The following is a 27,834-nucleotide window of genomic DNA, read 5'->3' as shown; positions in this document are numbered from 1 at the left end:
AACCTCTGTTTATAAAATTGGATTAGACTTCAGTGAGCACTTCTGTTTTCCTGATGCTTTCTACTCTGATTTGGGTGCCTTGGGACTGGGAAGGCGGTAATGAATTTGATCAATGCCCACTCTCTTCCCCCATTCCTGATTTAGGGGAAAACCATGTGAGAGCAGAGGAAAAAGCATTCTCAGCAGAGGGGACCTGGCTAGGGAACAATCTTCCAGAGGAGATCAGGCAAATCCAGAGTCTGATCATCTTTTTGAAAGAGTTTCTCTACCATAAATCATGCTCACATGAACACCTCCTTCTAGTACCAGCCCCCAACACTGTCCCCTCAAACAACCAAACTAATAAAAAAAGACCTGCTTCCCCAGGATTTTGACCCCTAAAGAGGACAAAAGTCAGAAATCGCCTGAAGTCCACTAGGAATTTTAGTATTGCTATTGATTTTTATGCGAAGGCAATTGGATATTGCAGTGATGGGTGGCAGCAGGAAACCCTAAGGCTATGTCTGCACTGGAGCTGGAGGTGTACCCGTGATAGCTTTAATCTAGCTAGCCTGCTAAAAATAGCAATGAGGATGTGATAGTGTGGTCTAGCAATGTAAGTACAAACCAGAGGGGAGGGAGGTGGGGGAACAGGCAGGCTTGAACAGCTTATGCTGAATTCCCTGCTGCCCTGTCCTTACTGCTATTTTAGCATGCTAACTAGATTAAACGTAACATGGGTACATCTACACAAGCTGAAAATTACACCCCCGGTTGCAGTGTGGACATAGCCTAAGAAAGACAGCTAAGCGAGAGAATCTCTCACGGTAGGAGGGAGTCAGATCTGCCACTCGGGGGAGACATTCTCCCTTAAGTAGATGTTCTGTTATTAACATGGTAGAATGAACCCTCATGTTAGCTTTGAACAGCCTTCGTTACAGTTAAGGAAAGACTTGTCGGCTAAGTATAATGTGTGACTCAAATATTGCATGGCTTGTACTTTATGCATGACTCCTAAGACATGTCTATCAGACATAGGTAATAAAGTATATTCCAGCTACAAAGGATTGATAATGTATCTGTAAATACTGATTTTCAAATATATTTTTTCCATATTTGGCTTAGCCATACTAAGCAACTAGGATTTTTTCTGACAGGCATATTTGTATTAACTCTGCCAGAATAAGTGGATTGACTTTATACTGTAGCTGACATGGAATTATTTCTCTGTTTTTTTTAAATAGTGCACTGTGGACTCATGCACCCACACAGAGAGAACAGGGTCTGATATGTGGGCTAGTCAAGAGGCTTATAAAATCCAGTGAGTTTTTCTAGTCCTCACGGAGCCCGGTCAAAGGGCACTTCTGCCCTGTGGCACCCCGTACTGGACAGCATGGCTCTGTAGTGGCCCTACCTCCATTTGCCCCTTCTAGAGGCTCCTTAAATAAAGTCCACACCGGCTTTTTTTGTCCACTAATGCCCTTTCTCCCGGGGTCTAATTTATTGGCATAAAACACAAAACAATGCTCAGTCCTGGGCCTTCTCTTCTCCCTGCTGAGTCTGCTGTCCCTGGCTCTCAGCCTTCTTCAGCCCTCTGGCTCTGGCTTTCTGGACCAAACCCTTCCCTATGGTCAAAGGGTCTTCCAAGAGATGTATAACTCCCGCTCACCCCAGCGCTTCTAAAATCTCTGCTGCAGCTTCCTTTGGTTGTCTCTTCCTCAGGATCCCTCCCTCTCTGCAGCTTCCTGCTGCTCTTATAAGGGAGTCACCAGATCCCTACTCAGAGAGGCAACTCACCCTTTTACAAACCACCATATTTTAATACACTTTGAGATTGTCTTTTTTAGGTAAGGGTGAGCTGAAGGTGACTTTAAGCAGGCAGTTCTGTATTATTCCTAGATTCCAGATAAATGAGAGTGAACTTTAACGGTATCAGTGGAATTTGGTTTTAGCAATCACAGCTTATTGTCACCACATTGCTATCACCATCAATATCGAATAACAAAAGCCAATTCTTATTGGGGCTGAGTTGTTTACCCTCATTTGTACTGATCAGTGAGCATTTTGGAAACAGAGAAGAAGAAACACATTTTGATTACTTTTTCCTGTGATGTTTTTGAACATAGGAAAGGATGTCACACATCTCTGAGCGAGACCCTGCAGCAGGAATCTTTCAGAACAAATTAGAGCAGGATGAAGTTGCCTTTGAAATGCTGAGATCACTGGACTTTCTACTGACTTATAAATGGGCTATTTATAGTTTGATAGATCTTACGGCCTATCAGGACTATTGTGATTCTCTAGGCTGGCCTTCTGCATAAAACCATGCAAAAACATAAAAACATAAAAGGTTGTTACAAGGAGGAGGGAGAAGAATTGTTCTTCTTAACCTCTGAGGATAGGACAAGAAGTAATGGGCTTAAATTGCAGCAATAGATGGTTTAGGTTGGACATTAGGAAAAAATTCCTAACTGTCCAGTTGGTTAAGCACTGAAATAAATTGCCTATGGAGGTTGTGGAATCACTGGAGATTTTGAAGAGCAGGTTACACAAACATCTAGCTAATACTTAGTCCTGCCATGAGTGCAGGGGACTAGACTAGATGACCTCTTGAGGTCCTTTCCAGTCCTACGATTCCATGATTCTATGGCACAGGCCATAGAATCTCATCCATTCTTCTCTATTTAACTACATTTAATACTGAAAAGTACAGCTAAATATTAAAATCCAGATCCCGCAAAGATTTATGTACCTACTCAGCATTATGCACTATGTGTGGTCCTCTTGATTTCCATGGAACTGCTGCTCCTGCTGCATAAAATTAAGCATGTGTATGTCTTTGCAGGACAGGGGCCTACGACTGTGGTATATGTTATGAGGAAACTCCAGCACTCAGAGGACCCCACTTTTTTCAAAACTTAGCTGTTGTGCGATTTTCCTCTAGGGATTGGCCCTTTCTGTCAGCATGTTCTAGAGAGTGAGAAGACGCACATACATCAGAAGCCCAGATCATGTAATGCTTATTTTGGAGAGATTAATTTTCAAGCCTGAGTTAGTCTGTGCTCAGTTATTTCCTTCTCAATTGCCATTTTTTCACTCAAGTGGCTAAGCTAAAAAACATCCTGCAGCATTGCAAAAATTTCAGACAAAACATATGCGTCACCCACCTGGGGACTGCCTAATGTTTGAGCCTTTGAAGCCTCTGGATGGAATCTAAATCCATCTGCCACTTTGAAATAGGCACAGAGTTTGGAATGCAACCTTGGGGTGATTATGACTTCCAGTGGAAGAAGAACAGCACTTAATTTATAATGACAGAAGTGCCGGGGCTCAAGCAATTAGGTGCTGGGGCTCAAGCAAGTTTTTTACATTCATAGCTGATGCAGCAAGCCCAGAGGTGCCGGGGCTATGAACTGCCAAGCCTAGAGGTGCCAGGGCTCATCCCTGGCAAACCTTGGCACAAATTAAGCAGTCGGAGAAGAGGATTTTCTGCATCCCATCAGAACTACTGTCTCCATAGGTCCCAGTCTCAGTGGAAGTGGAAGGTTCACCACAGAGGCCTTTCCCACTGAGGATCTGTCTACATGAGGAAGTACTGCATAGCAAGCCAGGGTTTGACTAGCTTGACACAGAGTAACTCATCGTGTGGACATTGCTGCAGCTCACTGAACATCCTGGCGTGTGGCACACAGATACATTCATTGCAGGTAGCAGCGTGGACCTGATTGAGTTACCACATGGCAAGCTACAGCATGGTAGAGTGATACCCTCACTTGCTATGCAGCAACTTGCCATGTAGACAAGTCCTAAGTTCCACTATGAATAACACAGCTCCTAAAGGTGTGAGCAGCATTTTCAGGGAAACTAAGAACTTCAGGAAATAAGTTAGAGACTATCAACAGGAATCAGCAGCCTCTTTCATAAAGACCAGAGAGGCCAATCTCATACTTCACAGATGACACTGGCAAAACCGGCTGAGAAGGCTGAGTAGGCAGAAGAGAGATTGGTGAGAGAGGATAGGGGAATAACCAGGGACCCTAATTTATCTCTTAGAAAAGAAAAATCAAACAAAGGGTTAGCTATGATGCCTTAAAAGAAAAGTGTGTGGAAAAATCAACATAAGGATATTGAGCAGGCATGGAAATACAGAGGGGGAAAAAACCCTGGATAGATTTATATATATTTAAATTAGTGAACGAATCTCTGGACTTGATAAAACATTATTTTAAACAAGGAAAGGGCCCAAAGAAATCTTCCACAAATGATGAGGGAGCCTGGTTGAATATATTCTCAGCAAACTGTTGATCTCTGAAAGATCCTCCACAAAGGAAATCATATGGTTCTAAGCTTGCCATTTCAAATGGAAATGAATATGGCAAAGGGTTAACAACTAAGAGAACTATATTTTAAAATACTCTTCGACTGTATCTTTTACCAGCCTCCTTGTCTGTATGTTGTTTACTTTGGCCTGCACAGGGAGCCACCGAAGCTCCCACTGGGATGTGCATCCCCACCTACCATGCGTTCTTTCTGGATTGCCAAGCCCAAATGTTCAAAAATCATGAGATTGCCTTCAAAATCATGAGTTTAAAAACACTGATAACAAAAAGTGCAGTTGCTTTTCTTTGCCTTCTGGTTTCTGTATCTTTAGGGCTTTTCTCTATGACTGTGAGCACTAGGAACTTTCTTTTTAAAAACTGAAAGCTGAGATTCTCATGTTATCTTCTGACTCCAAGAGATGGGGCTTTAAGAAAAAAGCCAAATATTGCGGGACTCACATGGGCAACACTGCTTTGTCATGAGCAGTGTCTTATGTGGCTCATTCTTGCCTATAGTGTCTAGTGATAGGAAAATTCTCTCTTACTTGTTATTTAGATCTTGCCTGATGTTAAAAAACTAAACATGATGTTTCAATAATTCATTCCTGTGAAACAGTTTGCAGCAATGGAAAGAGAAGGGTATTTGTTTCATAATGAGTTCCTGAATTGCAGATAGGGCTAAGATAGCTGTGCGGTAACCCCCCACTTCTCATTGTGGTTGATTGGAGAAAGGTTGTGCAGGAAGACATACCATAACCTCTGTATGTGTGATCATTGTGACTGACGATGAACGAGCAGGTGGTATGTGACATCTTGTGACACCACAAGGAAAAATACAATAGAGAATCAGTCATAAAAATCAGTTTAATCTACTCTGAGATTACAATCACTAACATGCTTTAATCATAAACTATTGCGTGGGGATACTACATTCATAGTAGTTGAATGTAAGGTTAGCCTATTAGGATGTAAGGTTGTTTAGCTGTCCTAATTTTGGACTTCTGTACCTTAACATGTATGGATTTCATTTGTTTAACATTGACTCGGAATACCCTGGGTGTATTTATCATGCTTGTTTCTGGGATTATTACAGCGTTATTATAACAAAGATATTTTACCCTAAAATACTGATATACACTCTCAGCCATAACTCCACCTTTTTTTCTTTGCGAGCAATAAAGGAGAACATAGATTCTAACATTACCATTGTAGCGGGGTCCTGTAAGTGCAGCTCAACACAGCTGTTACAAACAGGTGAACCCTTGAAGGGATTTTAGGACAGCAAACTCCAGATGGAACACATGCTGGAGAATGGTCATGTGAGTGAGGATCATATGACTACCTTCTGGGGATGCAAGGCAAAGCTCTTGATGCTATCAGAGAAATACAAAGGTGAGAGACAGAGACAGAGAGACTTTATAATAACTCTGGAAGTAAGTACTTGGCAAAAGTAGGTACTTATTCTGGGCAGAGGTCAACAGAGTCATGAGGTAGATACTGAGGCCTGGCCACTTACGTGAAGGGAAAAGTTAATGTGAAGTCCTGGAGAAGGACCAAAAGAGTTATTGAGTCCTGGAATACTCTGTCTTTGAGTTGGACTGTAAATTCACATCAATGAATCCAGACCCCAGAAAAGGAGATCTTGATTTGCAACCTGACTTGTGTGATTGCTAGAAGGAGAAAAGGAGGCAGCAGTGCACCCAGAGAGGGAAGGGATGGTGAGAGTTACAATGATCTTTAAAGCTTGCTAACCTGGCAGAATCCAGAAGGACTCATGTAAAAGATGTTGTTAGCCTTGGAGAACTTAAAACACATTAAAAAAGGATCAGTTTGGTAGTAGCAAACTTAAATTATCTTATTCTTTAATGGAAAGCTCTATGAATCTGTGTTATGTGCTCAGTGGATGGAGAGAGCTGAGGTCATTGCACAGGGAGTGCTATTGCTTTCTGTGCCCTTTGAGCATTATGGAAAAGAACTTCTGTAACAGTGTTAGATGCCTGAAAAGTATTTGAGAGGGTGTATTAATAGACCTTGCCTCAAATAAGGAGTAACAATGAGCAGTTGAGTACATTCAGCGAAAGCTCTCAGTTAAGGAGTTAGAATCCAAGAATAAACAAACTTGGTCAAGTGAAATGCCAAGAGTTAAAATAGCAGAAAGACTTGAATACTCTCTTTAAAGGAAAATAAGGAGGCAAGCAATACTGCTTATCAAACAGAGCTTACTATGAAATACAGCCAGTAGAGCGCTTTTCAATTAAGAAACAACAATCCTTTGCATGACCTAATAGGCTAACGAATAAAGCTGAAGTGAGCGCTGAAGTTCTTATACACTATTGCCAAACATTCTGTAGTGGAACAGAAGTTACATGCAATGTGGGACATTGTGTTGGAAGGATTAGATTTTTATTGGTCAGTGTCGGTAAATGTTGATTTCACCATACACACACAAACCAACAAAATATTTCCATCAATAACAACTGAAATTTACAGATAGGCATAGTAAGAAAAATACTGCTTGAAAAATCCCTAGTGCTAGATTTAAGGATGTTTGCTTTGTATGTTTTGACATGTAATTGTTGACAAGTTGTGTTTTAATGGTTATAAAGATTTAACTTTTTGAATCTTACCATCTACCGTCATTAAATAATTGTGTGACCCCCTCATAATTTCTCACAAGTGTGTAAATTTAAACAATAAAAATAGAAAAAATGCTTAAAATAAATATCAACATTGTCCATTGAAATTATATTATAAAAAAGTGAAAATTGAATTCTGCCAAGCCTAGACATACATTACAAAGAGAACGGGTCAGCAATCTTTTGCCAAAGGAGTTTTTCAATGGAAAATATCAGCTTTGACAGAACTTTGGTTGGGAAGATTTCTTAGGAGCAGGATTGAATCTCTGGGACACGAGACAAAGACTGAGCCAAACCAGGCAGAACAGAGACTTGAACCAGGGTTTCCCACTCCCCAAGGAATGTCCTAACCAGCGGTTTACTGGCTATCCTTGATGGAGCTCTCTCTTTTTTTTTCTCTTCACCCCTCCTGTGGAAAAAAAAGTCAAAAGATCTTTATGTCGTCCTGTTGCAGAATAGGAACATTCTTAATCTTAATTTTCATGAGATGGGAAAACTATTCCACCAAAGCTCTAACTACAACATGCTAGGTAAAATTACCGGGCTGGTTTCTGAGCTTCTGAGGTCAGTGGGATCACTCATGAAGCAAAGTTCTAGTCAAGTCAAGTCAAAGTATTGGAATATGTCCCCAGTAATGAAGTCATAGGGCCCTGATCCTGTGAGGTATCACACATCTTGACTCCCAGTAGGAGTTGGGCCACTAATTGAAAGGCTGAAACATTGAAAGAAACCTCACAAAAGGAGAACAAGAGGAAGAGGCCAATTATTAAAACCAAATATGTCACTAGGCCCAAATGAGTTTGAGGCTGATTCTTAAAAATCATTTTCTCCTGAAAATGGAGACCAGCTTCTGCAGCCATTTTTGTGTTTAACATAGATATGTTTACCACATCTGTGTAAGACCTTATTTTGATTTGACCCAAAGAGAGCAAAGCTAAATATTTATTCTTTCTCTTCTAGACACCGACTGACAGGTGAGGAGAAAAGTAGCTTGAGATTTCTCCGGCATACTTGGGCCAGCCCAAACAAAAGGCGCTGATCAAGAACACATGGGGCTCAGGTAACTATAAAAGGGAAATAAAACACTTTCAGAAGAAGGCCAGTTAGATGTTGACAAAGCCTTTGTCTGGGGAGGTGTCCCTAAATTGGCCAGAGTCTTAGAGCATAGGAGCTTTAATGAAGAATGTCTGGATTTGATAACTCTGTCTGGGACTCTTAAAAGAAGCTAAGGAAGTTACGTGCTCAGATCATTGAACTTCCTTACCCTCATTTGACAATCCCAGTCACTTTGGTCAAAGCTAAATGGGTCACAGTCTGCACCAAGGTGAATGCCTTCAGAAGTGTCCAGAGCAAGGCTCTTTAGCTCAGTGAAGTTCCAGTTAGAGGCTAGGAAAGGGGGTGATAGTAGAGTAGCTGTGCAGAGGGGGACTTAGTTCTCCCAGCTGCATGCTGCTGGGCATAGGTGTTTGCTCATCATAGGCTGGCACAGAGCAATGTACTGGGGGCAGAATCCAATGGCCTGGACACATTTTGCAAGTGACATGGATAGGCTGCAGCCAGAACTCTAGCACACAGTTGGGACTAGTGGCATCTGTTTGCACTGCAGCCCTATGACCTGGCCACAGGTTGCAGATGCCGTGGGCCCAAGGTCTGGCTAGCCCACAAAGGGGCACAAATGGTGGCCTTACTCCCTCTGACTTCCCTGTGCAGGCATGTAACCTGAATCATGACACAGGGCTTATAAATCAGGATGGGGGCTCACCTTTGATTGATGTCAACATGTTGCATAAAGATAAGGGCCTTTAAATTTACCCAAATGGCAAGGTTCCTCTCTATGATGCTGCTCTGGCTTTCAAAATCACAGCATTGCCTTCCAAAAGGTTTTGGCCTTCTCCTTCCTATATTCCCATCATGAGCCTTCAGCAGATGGTCTCCAGTGATATAATATGTAAGAGTCTCCCTTAAGTAGTACTTTGATTAGCTGTTCATTCAGAAGCACACCAGTGGTCACTCAAAACCTAATCCAGTAAGTGGCCTGCTGCATAATTAACACCAGGAAAGACAATATTTAGTCCACTAATTAATTTCTTTTTAAAACACAGTAAAAGGGGCTATTGCTAATGGGCTAAATGGTGAAAGTCACACAAGGTGAAATTAAGCAGAGATGACATCAAGACACAGATGGTCCCTTTATTACTAGAAAGCTATTTCAGCAATACAATGAGTTACTGATTGTGTTTTTCACTTGGAGATGCAAGATGAGTCTTTTTTTTTTTTTACATGAATGACTTGCTCTTACCTAATGTGAATAAATTACAAAAATCAAGTAATTTTCAGAGCTACAGACAACTAACTGTTTGCCACTCCAGTGAGCTTTGCTGAGCCATCTGGTGATAGCTGCTTTCAACTACATGAAAGGGGGATCCAAAGAGGATGGCTCTAGACTGTTCTCAGTGGTAGCAGATGACAGAACAAAGAGTAATGGTCTCAAGTTGCAGTGGGGGAGGTCTAGGTTGGATATTAGGAAAAACTTTTTCACTAGGACGGTAGTGAAGCACCGGAATGCGTTACCTAGGGAGGTGGTGGAATCTCCTTCCTTTGAGGTTTTTAAGGTCAGACTTGACAAAGCCCTGGCTGGGATGATTTAGTTGGGGATTGGTCCTGCTTTGAGCAGGGGGTTGGACTAGCTGACCTTCTGAGGTCCCTTCCAACCCTATGATTCTATGAAAGCTTTACTTAAGGGTGGGATCCATAAGGGAATAAAGCATTGCAACACTGAGCATCATGGCCCCATACTATTATGCACCTGGAAAATCACAGGAACACACTGTGATCCACCAAACCAAGTTAGATGCCTTCAGGAGGGGAACCTAGGATTGTGATCCATAAAATCCAGCATGCTAGGCAGGGAGCTGCCTAAACTAGCCAATGAGAGATGCTGATTAGAGGGGCTTGTGCCAATCTCTGCTCTGCTCTTGGAGATAGGCACTTAAATCTAGGCTGCAGGGAGGCACCTATGCCAGTTTACAGATCCATGAAGAGAGAGAGAATACAATGACTCTGCAGTTCAGGGGTTAGGACACCCTCTGGGAGGTGGGAGACCTTGGGTGCAGGAATGGTAAAATGGATGGTGTTTAGGGACTAGAGCTAGAGTAATAGCAAATATATGTCACTTCAACTATTTTTCTAGATAGGTAAGCTGGAGAAATGTGAGATTGGTTGAACTACCATTAATGATATGGTATGTAATCCATGTATATATAATTGGTTAAACAACTGCAAACAAAGAGTAGCTATTAACTGAACAATGTCAGATTGGAGTGGGGTTCCCCAGGGATCCATTCGGGGCCCAGTGCCGTTTAATATCTTTATTAATGACCAGGTTGTAGGTATAGAGACGATATTGATAAAATTTGCAGATGACACAAAGCTAGAGGGGATTGCCAGCCCTTTGTAAGATAGAGCTAAAATTCAGAGGGATCTTGATAAATTGGAGAACTGGTCTATAGTCAACAACATAAAAAGTAACAAAGACAAATGTAAGGTGCTACACTTAAGGAGGAAAAACCAAATGCACAAATACAGAATGGAGGATAACTGGCTTGGCAGCGTCATTGCTAAGAAAGATCTGGGAGTTGTGGATCACTATCTCAACATGAGCAGCTATGTGGTGCTGTTGCAAAAAACCCCAAATGCTGTTTTCGTTTGCAATAACAAAGGCATAGCATGCAAGTCACGGGAGGTGATAGTACCACTCTACTTGGTGCTGATTAGGCCTCAGCTGGAGTACTGAATCCAATTTTGGTCACCAGTATGAAAGGATGTGGAGAAACTGGAAAGAATCCAGAAGCGAGCGACAAAGATGATCAAAGGAATGGAATAAAAGCCATATGAATAAAGGCTGAAGGCACTGGATATGTTTAGTTTAGAAAAGAAGAGATTAAGAGGGGACATGATAGCGGTCTTCAAATTCTTGAAAGGCTGTCATAAAAAAGATGGAGAAATATTTTCTCTTGCCACAGAGGGCAGGACAAGAGGCAATGGGTTCAAACTACAGCATAGCAGATTTAGATTAAATCTCAGGAAAAACTTCCTAACAGTAAGAACAGTAGAACAATGGAACAACCTAGGGAGGTTGTGGAAGCTCCTTCGCTGGAGATTTTCAAAGAAGGCCAGATAGCCATTTGTCTTGGATGATTTAGGCACAACAAATCCTGCAGCTTGGAGGGGGTTAGACTAGATGACCCTTGCAGTCCCTTCTAACCCTGTGGTTCTCAATTAATAGATATTATATGCCTAATTCTCATCTACACTAAAGCCCCTTGACACCACTTTGGCAATATAAAGGGCCTTAAATGGCCACAGATTAGTTACATCCACTATGAGTCTCCTTTAAACTGTTGGAGTGGTGTAGAGAGGTCTTAGAGCTAGATTCACAAGGGGCAATTAGGCGTTTCAGTGTCTAACTTGTAGGTGCTCTGTTGCCTATTGGAATTCATAACCCCAAGTTAGGCACCCGGACTCCCCATTTAATGCGTGGTGAGAATTCGGTGCCCCTCTCCCCCCCAAAAAAGGAAACCAGCGCCCTGAGTGAGAGTCATCTAAAATAACCACTTGGAAATGCTGAGAAGGGTGTGATCTAAGCCCCACCCCTCAACAGTGGGCTGCAGGGAGACTCCTCCCTCCACTTGGGATTCACAGCTGTGAACCCCTTCCTGAAGTTAGGCGCCAGGACCGGTCAGTCCTTTACCATGAAAAATAGTGGTCGTGCTGCTGCCCCTTCACCCCCAGTGGCCAGACTATTAACATGGCATGTGGAAGGGCCAGGTTCAAATCGCCACTCTGCCTGGTTGGAGCAAGGACTTGAACCCAGGTCCCCCATGTGAGTGTCCCACCCACTGGCCTATAGAGTCATTCTCCCTCTTTCTCCAGCCGAATGAGTAAGTGTAGCAGGTTCAACAGGAAAGCCCAGGAAAGTGCTTAGGGGATTCGCCTGGGAGGGGAGAGACACAAGTTGAAATCCCTGCCCCAAGTCAGACAGAGTGGGGATTTAAACCTAGCTCTCCCACACTCCAGATGAGTGCTCTAATCACTGGGCTCCTGGAGGTAAGTGTGTGTGTGGGGGGGACAGGCATCGCCACCAACTCCTGCTCAGCAGCTGTCTTTTGTGTGCGTTAAACATGCTCAGAGCACAGCTATCAGATCAGGCCCCGCAGCTGGGATAGGCAGGGAACACCTACCTTGTCAATGCTGCTGGAGCTTAGGCGTGAGTTAGGCACTGAGTAGCTCAGCAGTGTCAGGATTAGGTGGCTTTGCTCACCGGCAGAAATGTGGGCACCTAGTGGACGTTAGGTGCCCTCCGAGCTAGGCAGCAGCTGAGCAGTGCTTTTGTGAACGCCCAGTGGTGTTTAAATGTTGGACTTGTTCCTGTAGGCACTTTAGTCCCCTTTGTGAATCTAGCCTTTGGTGTAAATGAGAATTGGGCACGTAATATCCAGTAACTTGAAAAACAGTCAAGGTATCGTAACCCTCAAGTCCTACCTTTATATAAATATTTGCTTGCTAATCATTTTAGCAATACAGAGAACCAATTTCCCTTACCCATATGAATCTTTTGTATTTTCATAAAACACGCCTATATGCAGTCTGTTCTAATCCTATTTTACCTCCCTGGTTACAGTTAGTAAATATTTTTCTTCATTGTCCATTTCACCTTACAGAGTTGTAGCTGGAAAACTTCACATGATTGTTTGAAATCAGATCCTGCTATATTCATTTTACACCCTCCCTTACACACATTTCTTTTGAGATTATTATTTGCCCATTAGCATCAGGGTAAATATTGCAAGATCTTGTGTTTGTATTTCATTGCACATCAGTTAGATAGTAAATAAGACATGTGAATACATACTAATCTGCAGATCTTTTATCAATTTCTTTGGCAGGTGTCTTATATCTTCCAAAGCATTGTGGGCCTTTTATTCTGCATTTGGGAGTCCTTTAGGAAGGATTTATATGTGATTAGCTAACTTTGATTTATTTAGTGAAAATACAGCAATAATGTGTCTAACACCAGCAGCTATTTGACAGAAACAGTTTTGACGTTGTCTTCTCAGCAGCACCACAAGTGTGGGATGTCACGTGGTCTGCCATTATGACCCATCAACAGACAGCTTCCAAGATTCTTTAGTTTTTGCCTGTGCTTTTATTTTGTCTAGTTATTACTGTAGTTTAAGGCAGTGGTTCTCAAAGCCTGTCCGCCGCTTGTTCAGGGAAAGCCCCCTGGCGGGCCAGGCCGTTTTGTTTATCTGCCGTGTCCACAGGTTTGGCCGATCGCGGCTCCCACTGGCCACGGTTCGCTGCTCCAAGCCAATGGGGGCAACGGGAAGGTCAGCCAGCACGACCCTTGGCCTGCGCCACTTTCTGCAGCCCCCATTGGCCTGGAGCAGCAAACTGCGGCCAGTGGGAGCCCGATTGGCCGAACCTGCGGACGCGGCTGGTAAACAAACTGGCCTGACCTGCCAGGGGCTTTCCCTGAACAAGCGGTGGACCGGCTTTGAGAACCACTGGTTTAAGGTATATTGGAATACCGTCTGAGTCAAGCTATCTGTGGTAGAGACTGTCAGCAAATTTGCAGTGGCAGTTGGAAGGAAGTTATCCAGAATTAGAGAGCGGCATTGCAGCATGGATGAGGCACATTCTCATATAGAAAATTCCCTCTTCACACCCTGGTTTAAGGCTATCTCTTCACTGCCCCGCAGTTTAGACTACGGGGGTGCAAATAGGAGTGCGCCTGCCAAAGTGCTGTGATGTAACTCCCTCAGGTGGATACTGCAGGCACAAATTAAAAGGTTCCTAGTTCACATCAAACAGGACTACATTAATATGAACTAGGAAGCTTTCAGTTCATGCCCGTAGCGCACTGCTATTTGCTTGTTCGTGGTACTAACCGTGGGGCAGTGTAGACAAGCCCTAAGTGTTAATATTGGCACATTTGAACGAGAAGTAGCAGTACTGTAGGCTGGCAATAAAAATGAGCAGAACTGGATGAACTTATTCACTGTGAATAAATTATCCCATAAACTTAGTGCTTTCCTGTTCTCTAAGTCACCCTGATTTCTAGGAATGTATTGTTGTTAACTTCAGTGTGGGGGGTTCATGGAAAACCATGAGTTGTTTTTTTCATGAACCGCTCAATCTGGCTGTGCATTATTTGTGACGTGTGATTGGTTGCCTAACTTGCATAGTATTGTTGATGCTCCATGATTGGATGATGGCAATTTTATAAATATTTCTTTATTGAAATGATCATGGGCTTGATATAAACGCTGTCCTTGGCCCCTGATTCAGTGAAGTACTTGAGTGCTGAGTTATGCATGTGCTTAAGTACCTTGCTGAATTTGGGCCTAGTCAGGGGTGGTGCATAGCAGAAAATAAGCTAAACTCACTGAGTAAGGTACTGGCTGAAAATTATTCACTCAGTTCTAATTAAAGTGCAGCATCTGTTCTAGCCATTTGCTCTTAATAACTTCTGCTCCAAGTACTAGTTTAAAACAAGAAATGATGTAGCCAAGGGATGTCTAAGTAAGGTTATGTTGGCAGAGTGTCTCTCCTTGAGGAGAACAAGCCTGCAGATGGTGCTAATGTCCTAGACACTGAACTCCTCTATCCTATCAAACAAGTTCTACAAGCTGCCTTACAATTTGAACTAACCATGAGAGTCAGGCTCTTTGTATTATTCTTAGACCTCTTTTTCCATAGCAAACTATATTCCACCTGCTGTTTCCCACTGTGGAAATACTGTAGACAGTGACCAAAGTTTGTAATAACTTGATAAATGCTCATCTGGGAATCATGGCAATGAAATGTTACACGAACGGGAATGCAATATTGAGAAGCCAGCACATTTTTTTTTCTTTCATTAATACGTAAATAAAAAGCCACATAAGAATAGCGGCAAAACATTCCAGCATATGCATTAGAATGGAAATGTTGTACTGCAGAGATATCTGCAGGTATCCTTCTTCCCTTCTGTTTCACTAAGGTAAATAATCCCCACTGTAACAAAGGGATTTTTGTTACTTCAACAGAATCAGGAAGTGATGCATTTTGATTTCTGAGTTGAGCTTGCTTCTTAGTGACACAATTGTATTAGGGCTCTATTCCAACTGACGGATTTCAAACTTCATCTGTCGCTTATTATGTAATGTGGGGGGGAAAAAAGAAATGATGCAAAAAAAGTGTATCTAAAGTCCAAAAGGAAAAGTTATAGATCTGACATGGCTATCTGGGTCTTTACAGATGTGTATTTCAACTTGTTTTGTTATATTGATACATATGTTTTACAATAATACATTGACAAGTTGAGGCTAGTATTAATAAAGAGAAAATTTCTACTACTAAATGAACTTAGAATTGAAATGGAATAGAATTGCCATATGTTTCCCTTTGTTTGTTTCTTCAGAGCATCTGTTTCTTTCACTGAATCTGTGCCATCCAAAGTTTGATAGCTGGACGGATAACATTCTCCCCATGCTGACTCCTGTCCCTGTTTTTCCAATGTTGCCCACTGCCTGAATCTTCAGAGATTCATGCAGATTATCAAGGAACTTTCACTTAAAATGAGTGATCTCCTAAAATAAACGATTAAGGCACTGGAGATCAGAGTTGAGTTTCCAGCTCTACCATAGGCTTCCTCTGGGATCTTGGGTAAGCCACTCTAGGGCTTAATTCAAAGCCTAATGAAATCAGTGTAAAAGGCAGCCATCGATCAAGCGGGGGTCAATTTATCGTGTCTAGTATAGGCGCAATAAATCAGCCTCTGATCACTCTAGCATAGACTCTGGTACTCCACCTCAACGAGAAGCTCAAGGGGAATCTTGACGCTCTCCCGTCGACACACCGCAGTGAAGACACCGCGATAAGTAGATCTAAGTATGTCGACTTCAGCAATGTTATTCACATTGCTGAAGTTGCGTAACCTAGATCGATCCCCCCCATAGTGTAGACCAGCCCCTACTGCCTCTCAGAACAGAAGCTGTCCCACAATACTCCACACTGACAGTTAAATCGGTGCAAGCGCTCCTGGTGAGGACACATACCGCCGACACAAGGAGTATAGTATGGATATGCTAAAGCAGTTTAATTACTTAATTTTATAGTGTAGACTTGCCCCTTTTCTCTGCCTTAGTTCCTCACATCATGTGAAAATGGGATAATAGTACTTGGGACTTTTCTTACAATAGTATGTATCTGTATAGTGCCTAGCACAATGGGGGCACGTGATCTCAGTTGGAGCCTCTGGGCACTATTACTAAGTTAACAGGTAAGTTATTTTTAGCCCTGAATAACATACTGTATTAGATATCTCTATGTTTACCGATGTACACTTACAGAGGCAAACCCCCTGTACATATCGGTGTCTCTCAATACATAAAATAGATATAGGGAGCTCACAATAGTGTGACACAAAGGTTTATTCCAATTTACACCAGCTGAGAGTTTGGCCCACATTTGGCTTACGAACTCAAGGCCAGTCAGACCCCACAGAAGAAAGGCAGGAAAGCTCGTATGGGCAAAAAAGAGAAATGCCCTGGTGATAGAGGACTCTGCACCCAGCCAGTATGGGCTGAGGTGATTACCCAATCTGGGGCTTTTCTGTAAATCCCCTGAGCAATGGAAGCCTTCCAGGGGAGAACTTTGGCAGCCTGAAAGTGTCTGGTTTGTGCTGTTACCCACTCTGACTCATTTTACCTGCTTACAGTCGTTGTTGCCTGGCATAGAGCCTCGAGGGAAAGGCTGTGCCTTGATTCCTTTTTGAGCACAGAAAGTGAAATATCGAACAATTAGCTAGAGCTGTGCTGCAAAATTGTCACCTATATTGACACTGTCTTAAAGTAGGAAACTGGAATTATGCTAAACATCTGCTGTTCACTGGTAACATGGCTTCGAGCAGGAAGCATCACCGAGTAATGGTAAAGGATGACTGTCCTAACGGGCAGGGGGAAGGAGCGGGAATTAGGACTGAATGCTCCTCTCGTCAGAGTAACTCAGTCCTTAGAGATGTACTGAAAAGAGGGTGTGAAAGGAGAACTAGGCTTCTACAAAGGTTATAATTACAGTTGCCTGCAGATTAGTGTCTCCTCTGGTTGTTGAATTCCATGAAAAAGAAACAGAATATTAAGGCTCATAGTAAGGCACTGAGGTCACGAATTGGTAAAGTTGTTGTTGCACACACAAAGGAGGGGCGGGGGCAGTGATAACTGTGACTTCTTGCCTCGAGCGTCTTACTATGACCTTTGCTGTTCTGCATCTTTGACGTCAGATCACAGGCTATTGCTAGGAATTGAATCAGGAGCTGGAAAGGTGGTGAATTCTATGCTCTACCCACAAAATAAGCCCCAGGCACACATCACTAAACTGAGATGCAGCTCACCATAGATTATGTAAATGTCCAAAATATGATCATGTGTGCTCACTGAGATCCTCTGGCTCCGCCTCACTGGGGCTTCAGTGTGCCCACGGGGTCTCCTAGGCTCCTTGGGCTTGGCTCCTTTTTGATTTGGGCTGTGGGAGGGGGAGGAATGAGCAGTGGGATCTCCCAAATACCACCCGCTTGTGGCACCAAAACGGGACACCGCTCACAGTACATTGGGGAGTCTGTGATCTTCACTCTCCTTGATTAGATGAGGAAGGAAATAGCTCATGTAAATGTCCATGCTGATATCACTGAGGCACCTGAGTCAACACTTCTTATTGAAATGGATGGGGCTGGTCACACCTCTGACAGCTATTGTTCCAGGCTGCTGGCAGACTCCTGTAGACACTGCAACATTGCTTAACTTCAGAGGTGAGCTATTTCACATAACAGCTAGAGACTTTTTTTAGTGCAACCTGAGATTCTGGAGAACAAGAGAATTACTTGTGAGAGGGGCCAGTATGGCAGTTAGGTGTGTATTGGTTGTTTCCAAGCTCTGGCAATTTCTCAAACAATATAATCTCACAAAACTCTTCCCTCCACAACCTTAAGTATTATAGCACTTCATAGTACTTCCTAGTCTGTGTATGCTACACAGTGTCCGTTACAAACTTCTGTGGATTGTACACAAAACACTCCCCATTAGCTAGTATATTTGTGTTGGGTGCAGTATACACCACATCAGTAGGTATTATGCACATGGTATTAATATATAAGTCGAGAAAGATATTGGAAAGATATGTTAACTGAATATATTATGCTCTTCCCACAATTCTATTTACCCATATCACAGCACTTTGCAAAGCTGAAGTCAACTTTGGCATTAGAAAATAGGAAGCCTATCTAAAACAAGATACAGGAATGGTGGGTCCTAGCACAGGTTTGGATGTCCCTCTATGCCTGAATGGTTTGGTATCCAAAACGCAGATAAGAAAAGGTATGCCATGGTACCAGAAAAACAAGGTAAAAAGCTGACTGGTGAATTTTAACTGTGTGACATATACAGTGCTTTCTAGCTTATAAATGACCCTCTCCTAGATAGAGGAACTTTTGAGGCTGTATCTTTGAAGGACACCTACTATATATGGTGAATATGCTGTGAGATAAGAATTGCTTCTCAAAAGGAGGAGTATGTCTTCTTTTCATATGGCACTGTTTTGTCCTGGGCAATAAATTGGCTAAGCTTGGTTATTTGGTCTCTTGAACATTTTTAACATTGAATTGCAAGTGTAGTCAGTTAATCAGCTATACATTGTAATCAGTAACCTGAAAGCAAAGTAGACATCCAGTGCAAAAACACAGAAAACACTCGGCTCAGTGTGATAGAACATGCCCAGTGCTTTACCTTCCTTGTGCCAATGAAGAGCCTCCTTGTTGGGCTCCAGTGCCATCTTGCTCTTCCTGCTATGCACTTTGCAAGGACTTACATTATAAAAGCCATGCTAGAGATTTCTGTTGGAGAAGCAGTTCCCCCATGCAATCACAGACTGCTCTGAGAGAAGTCAGAATATAAATTGTTTAAGAGCAGATCTATTGGCTTCTGCAGAGCCTTGCAAAAAGGACTCAACCCAACATCTGTTGGGCCTCTAGAATGGTGCAGGATTTAAGAATTGGCAATGTTGATATTCTCTTAGAAATGATGCCTGGATTTTTGGGCTGACATTCCGCTTGTGTAAGAAGTGCAGGTTTCATCACCTGTTCAGCAGAATTACTTTCAGTCCAGTACCTATTTTATTTTTAGTCCTTTAGGGAACTGGGTTTGTGATAGGAATTGCAAAGTGGAGTGGGAAGAAGGAACTAGATCTAAGCTGAGAAACACACTTCAGGAATAAGTAGAGGTGACAACTCCTCACTTCATTTGAGTTGGAATTTATATTCGAGCTCCTATGTTAAGCAAAGCAGAAGTATATAGGTCTCAAAGCCTCAATGCAAATCAGATATAAGAGGCAGCCTGAGCTGAAAGAACTTGAGAATCAAAGGCCAAACTCTGCCCTCTTATATACATGTGCAGTTTCCACTGAAATAAAGGTTAAAATAGGTTAAAAGAGGAGTGTAAGTTCATAAAGGGCTGGCCTAGTCAACCCTTAATCATAATGGTGAGCACTTGCTTTCATGAGTAGTTCCACTGGTGTCATCATTGCTCACCAATGTGCGCAAGGGTTGCCCAAATTTGAAAGCCAGTGTTAACTCGCATTGAGATGTTACATGGTACAATGTGCCATCTCTCATGCCAAGGATGGGGCATGGAGAACAGGCAAGAGACAAGAAAATACGCTTATCTGTAGAGTTATATAACTATCAAAGCCTGTAACCAGATCTGGCTGAATTATTAGTTATAATTTTTGGCTTTTTTGTCAAGCTGAGTAAACATCTTCCTTATTGCCCCAATTGTGCCTGTAACTATTTAAGCAAAATCTTCCCAGAGTGTCCCCTTTCCTTATGGCTATCTATACAAATGCCAACATAAACTTGAACACTGGGATGACTTAGAAAAACATGTAAGGAGGTGTGGAGGTATTTGAAATACCAAGTGTAGCTTCATACACTTGAGAAGACTACAATATTCCTTCATGTTATAATACTAAATAATCCTCTATTTTAGGCTGGCCCCATCATAGTATGTGAGCACCTCATAATCTTTAACATATTTATCCTCACAATTCCCCTGAGAGGTAGGGAAGTGCTGTTATCCCCATTTTACAGATGGCGACACTGAGGCATACGGACACTGGGTATGTATACACAGCAAAGAAAAACCCACTGGGACCCTTCCACCTCACAGAGTGCTAGAGCCTGGGCTTCGGCCCGAGCCCAGGAATCTACACAGCAATGAAACAGCCACACAGCCCAAGCACCGCGAGCCCAAGTCAGCTGGCACGGGTATCTAGTTGCTGTGTAGACATATGCTAAGTGTCTTGCCCAAGGTAACATGTGGAGTCTTGTCTCCAGATATATAAAATCAAAGGTTCAACTGCACTACATCATAACATTTTATCATCAGTTTTTCTTAAACCATTTTTGTCTTGCCACATCTTGGTTTTTGGTTTTCTTTTACTTCACTCCTAATTTTTTGTGACTGCTTGTTTCTCTTCCTTATTTTTAGCTTTCTCTTCTACTTGTTCTCTTCCCTTCAACATTTCTCTCTCCTTCCATTCAATCAGCATTTGGTTAGTGATAGTCCAAGTGGTAGCTACATTTCATAACAATATTTCTTTTTGGACTGGAAAAGATCTATTTGTTTGTTTCCTTGATGCCAATAGACTTTTCAGAAGTGTGTGCACGCAAATGGACATTTAGATTTGTAACTTGTCACTTGTGCATAGAAACATACAAGAGAACACACTTCAGGGTGTTGTAAAGCTGTTTTTCTCTCTATCCAGGTTAAAGTTCATTGGAACTGTTCAGAGGAACTGGTGATAGGCTATAAATAATGTTTAACAAATGTGCCAACAAATCTCGTTTTCCTTCCCAGTAGGGAGTAATAAAGTTAGCTTCCCCATGATACACAACTTATTTCTTGAAAATAGGTTTCTGCACACAGATCTGCACACAGTTAGGCTTCAATAACAGTGCCAATAGATTTTAAAATCTCAGTAACTTACTTTTTTCATATATATACAATATAATCTTTGGTTTGATCACTGTTTTCCCCATAGCCAATGTAATGTGTGTTTTGGGTCCTCATGATCATGTTAAGGTCTCTTGCCATATATTGATTTTGAATATCTCTGAACTGTGTAGGACTATGGTCTTGTGAGGGCACGTAACAGCTGGCTGACAAACTTTGCATTAGCGGACATGCTTTAGGGGCAGTATAAACCTATCCCAGCAACTTTTGTTTAACTGAATTGCTGGGGAAGATAACTTGATTCCTCCTCCCTAATTTTCACTTAGGCACAGTTAGATTTACCAGTTTCTATGTTTGATTTCTCTTCACAAGCAGATGAGGACATTAGAATTTCCACTTTGCTCTACAAATTTGCCTCTTAAGGAAAGAGAACCCAAGAATGTGGGAAATCATTAGAACGTGGCCTCCTTGACAAAGATCCCAAGGTTTCCTTCTTCAGCTCTGTTGGACCCCGTTCCACACTCAAAGCCTGCCAAAGTCAGTGCAAAGAGTTCCATTGAGCTCAATAGGCTTTGGGTCAGGCCAATATTCGGGAAGTTTTCATCTTCCGTTGGCAATGACTTGTGAAATCAGCCAGCCTGAATGGGCTTTGACCCACCTCCCCACTGTTTCATTCTAGCTAGACTGTATTCCTTTCCCTCCATTATATAATCTTCTCTTCCTCCCTGCACATCATTATCAGGGGACACTCAGCACACAGCGGGCATTGAGGAGGACAGGCAGCCTCCTATGTGATTGCAGCCCTGATCTCTGACCAGCTGTGTGATTTCTGCCTTTGAAATGAAATAGGTTCCTTGATGTTTATCTGCTGTCCCAGTCTTTCGAAGCTGGAGACAGCTTTATCCATCTGGGTCTCGGCTCCTGCTGTATTTCTCTGGGGTAGAATGGAGGCACATCCATAGAGGCACATCCCTGAACAATATTATATTGCAGGTGGAACATTTCGGTAAGCTATGTGGGGTTGCTTGGTGGATCCCTGAAACAATAGAAATGAATTTTTTTTTGTTTCTCTTCTACAACAGACCGGTTACAGGAAATTGCATGACTCTTTCCTTTTTGTTGCTTATAAATCTAAGACTGAAAACTTCAGACTGTCATTTGGGGAGTGGATTTCTGATGTCATCCTTCCTCACTTTTTCCAACTCTCATAGTCCCTTCTTTAAGGCCTGGGGCAGGACTGAGTGCAAGGTCTGTTTGAATCAAGTGGCACTGCTGGTGCTGAGGGAGGTCTGGCTCATAAAATCCATGGGGAGGCAGCCATTGAAGCTGCCTGCTGATGTCTCTCTGAGGAGACTGTCATGGCTTCATTAGACTCAGAAGGCCATCTCTTCTTACGTAGAACCCCTCCAAATTATTGCCCATTTCAAATCCCCATTTTGGGTAAGATTAATAAAGTTAATACAATAATAATGTTAACAAAACAACTCTAGCAATTAGCTGAACTCTTCAGGTCTCTCTTGCTCCTCAGTTTGCGCTATTGGTTTTGGTGCTTATTATCTCATCCCTGCAATGGAAAATAAAGGGGTGAAATTTTGGCCCTACTGAAGTCAGTGCACCAAGCGCAGATGATTAATATGATTCTTCTAGATTTATGCATTGATTTCACCACCAAAAACACAGCTATTAACTTTAACAGTGGTTGATAGGTCTACTCTTGACTGAGTCTGTTTCTTTTGCAGTGAACTGCTGACTGACTACATCTCAGTGTCTACACTAAGTTGGAAGTGTGCGCACCAACTATCTTCCTTTTTAATCTGAGGTACATAGGGGCCAGGCAATGCCTAGGTTAATGCACGTTTTCAAAGCAAGGAGAGGATGCAATGAATATCCTTTCTTCTCACTGCATACCTTATGCTGGGGCAGGGCACAGATACACTCCTTTCAAACTTATTTTCTTTTTCCTATGTTACCAATACCACCTTAGATTTTTAGAATAACAAATATTGCATCGTGCGCTTCATCCACAGATCTCAGTGCTTCACCGGGCTGGGTAGATGATTGTTATTATGTTATAGATGGAGCTGGGGAGCTGAGGCATAACAGATAAATGACTTGCCTCAAGTCACCCTGCCACTTCACAGCAGACCTGGGAAAAGAAGTCTGGTCTTCTGAGTCCCTGTCCGGTTCACTTGGCCACGCTCAAGTAAAGTAACTTAAAATCCAGCTAGTCACCATTTCTGATCTCTGCTTGCCTTTTTCCCTTCCCTGTTACAGTTAAGGTAGTTCAAGTACAAGTAGTAATTAGGGCTGGGATATATACGTAGGTTTACAGCAACCTAAACAAACTAAACAAAATCTCAACAAACCTAAACAAAAGCTGGCCCTATTTCTCCTCTTGCTCTGATGACGCATCTAAGCTGCTGCCCTCCAGTCAATTGTGCTGAATGTATACCAACTTGAAGACTTATGCGTTTTATCTGTATCTCTTTCCTCGGGGAATTGTGGATTGGATGATGTGTTATGATTTTTGGATGATGTGTTATGCTACAGGGATGGGTTTCCTTTAGAAGTAACTTTATAACACATGAAACTGTACTCGTGCTGTTAAGGTGAATTCAAGGTAGGATGTGCTGTTCCTAGAGAACTGCAGTTTAAAAACGTTCATATAGCCGCTTGAGCAGCTTTGTAAACTGGGGAGTGTGCTTCTCAGTGACCTATTCAACGTATTGGTAGAATGAGCTAGGGTGCTCACTATCCGAAAGAATTCAAACACTCTGGCATGTGTTCTAGTTCTGGTGAAATGTATTTGGACTAAAAGCCTCAAGGGAAGTTCCTGACCTAGACTCAGAACAGTCAGTACAGGGAAAATCAGTAAATGTAAGCTTCCCGCACCGCCCTGTCCTGCAGAGGCCATCTCCAGGCTAATTTAGGGTAGATACCCATGTGGGAGTAAAAGAATCTTCCTTTATGCCCTTATCTGGCCTATACGGAGCACTGGGACAGAAACATAGAATAAATGGGTGTGGTGTATCCAGGTGGTCCCTCCCTGCAGCAGGTGGGTGGGGAATGGGCAAGGAATTGACAGAAACTTGGTTTTACCTCTCCTGCTTGCCAAACAGCACAGCTAAGCTAGCATGGGAGTTATAAATTGCTACTGATACACGGGATATTGGCAACCCCAAGCACTGAAAAGTCACAAATCCGGGCTTATTAACATCATGTGACTGGCTTAAATGTAATACAAGGCAGCCACCTCCCAAGCATCCCCTCCTGGGCAGAGGTCATTCTACAGTACTTACTTCTGTTTCCCCCCACCTTTTCAGGGACCTTTAAGAACTCACTCAGTTTAAACAATCCCCTCCTGGGGTCCAGTTTGAATCCTCAGGTGCATTCTGACTCTTTAGGTCCCAACCCCAGTTCAGTTTCTCTCTCTCTCTCTCTCTCTCCCACTGGTCCAAAATAACAGTCTTTGAAATTAGAACACAAATTATCAGTCTTTATCCCAGTTTCAGCAGGGAACAGCCCCTCCTCTCAGATGGATCCTGGGTGCATCTGACTGTCTGCATCTCAGCCCCTCCTGCCTGGAGATGTTTCTTCTCTACAGGTTTTCTTAGTTGGTGCCTTCCCTCTTCTTACTACTGTCTACACATATAGCTTCCTAAGGGCTTCCTCCCTTCATTGCAAGGTCCTGCTCCTTTTATATTGGAATCACCTGATTCCTTTCAGGTGGGGCTCCTCCTGTAATCAGTTTGACTTAGGCCCAGGATCTCCAGCCCATGAGGCAAGCCTTCCTGTTACAATTAGTTATTTAAAAATCCAGTAATATTGGGTTCTTTTTCTCTGCCCTCCAGTTTGAGCATTTAGAGTGCACTTGGGTCAGATTTTCAAGTGTTTCTCCAACCACAGAGGCTAAAACATTCTTCTTTTGTTTTTGTTTTTTAGTTGAGATTCTCATACAATAACTTGATTCCAGAATCTGGGGCTTTAAGAAAAAACCCAAATATCACAAGAGCTGACAACATTATATAGGCCAGCAGCTAATTACTACCAGCAAGGAGGAAACGGGAGGAACTCTGATTTGAAGGGCTAACGGAATTCCTCCCAGAGCTACTTTTGGAGTGGTGTCATTCATACATCACCCTGAACTCAGGGCTGTGCCTAGAATTTCTCCAATGGATACTGCGCTCAGATGGTGTAGAGAGGGGTGGTCTGGTGGCTACTTGAGTCAGGGTCATCAGGTCATAGCATATTCACAATTTAAGACATTCACAATTTATAGGACCTTATTGCTAGTGGATGATGAGGTGTAGCAGAGCTCCACCTTCCTGTGCTGTACCCCCCACCTCTTCCGATGCTGCTCATGCCCTCCCACTAGAATGCCTCCTTTCTCTTACATGCCACAGGTGGTACCTGGTATAGATGTTGGCAGAGCCACCTTCACCGGTAAAAAATTCCCCAGTGCAGGGGGAACTTTGTACTGGCCTACTCTGGCTGCTTTCAGGCTATGGATAATCCTGCCCTCTTCTGGCAAAAGGTCACTGCCTGGGATGGAACTAAGGAATGTGATACTGGATATCTCCAGTTGCAAGTGGCATGAAGTTGTATTGTAGTGGAAACATCCTGTTGCTTTATCCCTCCCATGTGATAAAAGGCTCGTGTCAAATAGCCCAGTAATCCGTGGTTCTTTTCGGGACTGCTTCTGCTCCCACTGAAGTAGAGCTGCTCAAAATCTACTGAATGGGAAGCTCGTGGCCAAAAAACCCCACTTTTCTAAAATTGGTTATTTTTTTCCTCAATAGTGTCTCTCTTCTACTTTAAAACAAAAACAAAAAACGTAATACCTCTTTCCAGTGTTTTTAACAGAATATGATCCTGAATGAGTATCAACACTTGCTTACTGAAAACCTGATGATGTGTTTGGATTTTGTGGGAGGGGGGGAACTTCTAAAATTTCAACCCAAAAGAGAAATGGATTCTGAAGCTTCCATTTCAAATTTCTTAACTCTGAATTTCTTTCTCACTTTAAGAGAGACCCTTCAAGAGTGACTGCTAGAATATAGAGTTTTCTCTGCATTGCAAGCTGGCAAAATGGGTTTGATTCCAGCTTCTGTTTTTGCTCTGCAGTTTTCCTTGACTATTCTGCTAAATACCAGCCCTGGTCTACACTGAGAATTTAGGTCGAATTCAGCAGCATTAGATCGATTTAACCCTGCACCTGTCCACACGATGAAGCCATTTTTATTGACTTAAAGGGATCTTAAAATCGATTTCTGTACTCCTCCCCGAAGAGAGGATTAGCATTGAAATCGACATCGCTGGGTCAAATTTGGGGTAGTGGGGATGCAATTAGACGATATTGGCCTCTGGGAGCTATCCCAGCATGCTCCATTATGACTGCTCTGGACAGCACTTTCAACTCAGATGCACTAGCCAGGTACACAGGAAAAGCCCCGGGAACTTTTGAAGTGGTATGTGAGCAGGGAAATGCAGTGCCCCTTCCAGCAAGTTGTCTTCCCTCATGTTTACCAGCAGTGAAATCACATTGAACTTGTGACATCTCAGTCATTCCCATGGTAACAGACAGCCATGCCACCAGTACAGGATTAGGACTTTCCACTTCACTTCGAGAACTAGCAGCAGATGAAGCTGGAGAGTCAATAGGGACTGAATACTTCAGACACCTTCCCTACTTTTCTGCTCTTCTGCTGTCTTTGAACTGGAAGAGGTTGTTGATGCATCAACAAGCTAGAATTTTTCCTTCTGCGGGAGAAACCCTATGGGATCATCTTGCCATTCCCTGCCCCCTCTCATATCAGGCCGCATAGCACAGTGACACTCTTTGGAAGAGAAGAGCTGGACAACCACAGTTTATCAAAGCCACTCTGAAAGGCTGGCAAAGGAGGCTGCTTGTAAAGAAAAGTAAAGGGCTTCTCTTTTTTGCGGGGGTGGGGGTTAAGTGTTTTTGGAGGGTTGCAGTATGATCCCAGGCTGGGGAGTGAGGGACAAAGTTGGGTCCCAAACTCTGACCATCTCAGCAGGCACCAGTTTGAGCTTAAATGGTTGGATATCTTAATAGGTACAATTATATCTGTTCACTATGGATGAGTACTGTGCATAAGGCTAACAGGATTTGGCACCTCCAAGTGTATAGCGCTTGTAAAGTCCTTTGTGATTTTTCTGGATGAAAAGCACTATGCATAGAAGAGGATCTTAATAAAAAGAATAGAAAAGATACCATAAATTTAATCTAAAAGTAACGCACAGTGGAGAGTGTAAGAAATACTTCTAGCAGCCTTGCTCGCAAGGTATAACGGCAAATGATACAGCTGCATTTGGAGTTCACCCTGTTCTAATGCTTCCTTCCCACCCTTATTTTTTTTCCTTTTCCTGTAAAATATGCCATTGATCTTCCATCTGAGCTTTGTACTCATCCAGTGGTGCCAACTGCTGGTAGAGCCCATGAAGCTCAGTGTGCACTATAACTTTCCATGTAACATCAGAGGTTTTCCTTTCAATCAATTATTAGCTAAAAATTGCCTTGTTTCCTCTCTGAGATAAAGAGAAGGTGAAAAACCTGTTCTGTCGCAAGCACACTGGCCAAAATACATTTATGTTCAAGCACCTGACAAAGTGGCCTGACTGTCAAGAGTACATTTTACAATAAGGTTTTTTTTTCAGAAAGAGACTAGCCCCAGTAATCTAAATATTCTATGGAGATTTCACTTGGGCAAAATCTGTGCCCATCAGCTGAAACTTCCCTAGGGGTCTTTCTTTGTATCCCTGTCATATCTGTGCCATCGCACATCACTGACAATCTTACCTTCTACTTGTGTATTGACTTGTGTATTGTACCCA

The 27,834-nt window shown here is 42.6% G+C and overlaps 1 protein-coding gene across 5 annotated transcripts in view; it reads left to right on the top strand.

Annotated features, from left to right (window-relative positions):
- Nucleotides 1–27,834, top strand: part of ST6GAL1 (ST6 beta-galactoside alpha-2,6-sialyltransferase 1) — a 256,245-nt gene that overhangs the window by 152,738 nt on the left and 75,673 nt on the right. For 4 of the 5 annotated variants that reach the window (XR_006284034.1, XR_006284036.1, XR_006284033.1 and 1 more), the window contains one exon: nucleotides 7,895–7,994. The exons of the other annotated variant lie outside the window; for it this stretch is intronic. The gene's annotated coding sequence lies outside the window, so the exon portion shown is untranslated. The remainder of the gene's footprint in view (nucleotides 1–7,894; nucleotides 7,995–27,834) is intronic. 5 annotated transcript variants of the gene reach the window in all.

The sequence above is a fragment of the Chelonia mydas genome, chromosome 9 (genome assembly GCF_015237465.2).
Source record: "Chelonia mydas isolate rCheMyd1 chromosome 9, rCheMyd1.pri.v2, whole genome shotgun sequence".
Classification (NCBI taxonomy): Eukaryota; Metazoa; Chordata; order Testudines; family Cheloniidae; genus Chelonia; species Chelonia mydas.
This window is presented reverse-complemented; position numbering and strand designations above follow the sequence as displayed.